Source organism: Mus pahari, chromosome 7 (genome assembly GCF_900095145.1).
Source record: "Mus pahari chromosome 7, PAHARI_EIJ_v1.1, whole genome shotgun sequence".
NCBI classification, from domain to species: domain Eukaryota; kingdom Metazoa; phylum Chordata; class Mammalia; order Rodentia; family Muridae; genus Mus; species Mus pahari.
In genome coordinates this window covers 10,374,349-10,376,434 of record NC_034596.1, presented here as the reverse complement: position 1 = coordinate 10,376,434, position 2,086 = coordinate 10,374,349, and positions in this window count along the sequence as shown.

Here is a 2,086-nt window from a genome sequence, read left to right as displayed (position 1 = left end):
TATCAGCTCCTGCTTTCTGACCTGCTTGAGTTCCAGTCCTGCATCCTTTGGTGATCAAAAGCAGTATGGAAATGTAAGCCAAATAAACCCTTTCCTCCCCAACTTGCTTCTTGGTCATGATGTTGTACAGGAATAGAAACCCCGACTAAGGCAATGGGCTAGGAACAAAACTTGGAATATTTGCAAGAGCAGCCAGTGTTCTTAATTGCTGAAACATTTCTCTAGTCCTGGTTTTTCTCTCTGAGAAAGCAATCTTCCTTGGACTGCTCATAGCACTGATGCAAAGTATCTTTCCAAAAGCCAGTCACTAAAATTTTCCCCATTTGATTTTCCCGAAAGCCTTAGGAACAAGCAATAACTTTTCAGTTTCATAAAACTAAAGTGTGAACAAGGTCATGATGCCAATTTCAAGAGGACTTGGTTTGCAGAACAGTGTTATTTCTTTAGGCCTCAGCCATGCTCCAGGCCCTCATTTCCAAAGGAAAGCTTCGAGCTGCACTGTTTGTATTGCAGCACAGGAGAGAGGAAAATTGAAGGCAATAATTACTGAAGTAATTGCCATTGATTGTTTCAGATAAAAGAGCCTGAAGTTCAAACCAGCAAGTGTCCCATAAAAGATGTCACATGGCTGGATTTCACATATATTTATACAAATCTGCTTCCATTTTTTGTAAAAAAAAAATGCCTGATTATAACTAAACATATTTTCAATTAAAATGAAAAGTCTTTGTCCATTTTGCTGTATAACTGTGCGCTGGGCCCTGCTCCCTGAACTAAATACCCAGCCATGCCTAGTCTTGAGAAAAATTGAGCACTTAGTACAAACATACATAAATAAACTTTTAAGAATGTAAGTGGTGTTATCTTCATGTGTCAGTTGTGGTACACATTGACGATGTTTCTAGAGCCACAAATGCAGCTCTACCTTAGGCTATTTAAAGAGACAGATTGAATTTTGAGAGCAAAAAGTAGAACTTACTGTTGCAGAGTCCTGAAAGCGACTAACCTTTCTTCTATGCCCAGTAACACTCTGCAATAGATTCAGAATGCTGTGGGTCTGACTTCAATAGGACTCAGGAAAAAAAGAAAAAAAGAAAAAAAAAGAACATTTTATGTGGACCAAGTAAAAGGTTTCCATTTCTGTTGCCTATGCTGCAAACTCAGAGAAATAGAGTCATCGCAGACAGCAGCCTCTCCCTTTACCATGCACAACCCCAGTGAAGAGACTTCCCAACCCTGACTACTGGCTGTACTGATCCAATGGAAGCTCCAGACAACCTTTGCTAAGACCACGAAGTTTAAGAAAAGCACCTTCAAGTTCACACTAGTAAAAAGGAAAGATTTTCTTTTTGGTTTCTTCATAGTTAAAACACACACACACACACACACACACACACACACACATACAATGTGGTGGTTATAATTCTGAGTGGTTGTCTCCCCAAAATAAGACCTTAGAAGACAATTTGTCAACACTCAAATGTAGCCAGTGCTATGTTTTCTAAGATAAAAGTTTTGTTTTCTAGAACAAAACTCTAACTAATCATTTTCCATTAACCAAAGGGGTGTGCTTGTGCTCAGTGGTGAGTGGGGATGGATGGACTGTGCATACGAGACTAAATGCTGATGCTCTTTTCCTGAATTTGATGAGGGCCTGAACATTAGGCTGTGTTTGATTCAAATGGAGGAAGCATCACTACTGTGAGACCATTAAAGACAGATAAAATCCCAGAATGCCCGGAAACACAATCCCACAACTATGCCAGAAGAGACCTTATTTTAGAATCAAAAATTAAAAGTTTTCTAGGAGAAAAGTTTTCTTTTTCTAGGAGAACAAAATCCTAACTAATAATTTTCCATTAACCAAAGGAATGTTCTTGTGCTCAGTGGTCAAGGGGAATGGATGGACCATGCATACTAGACTATTTTAAATCCCTTTCAAAGCCAGGAGGCAGCACTGTCCCACACAGTTTTGCAGAGTAGAGACAGAAAAGAGGCCACCTTCCAGACTTGGGTCTCTAAAAGCCTCCGAAGCTCATTAGCTATGTATCTGCCTGCACCATATCTGCAGGACCATATTCATTAT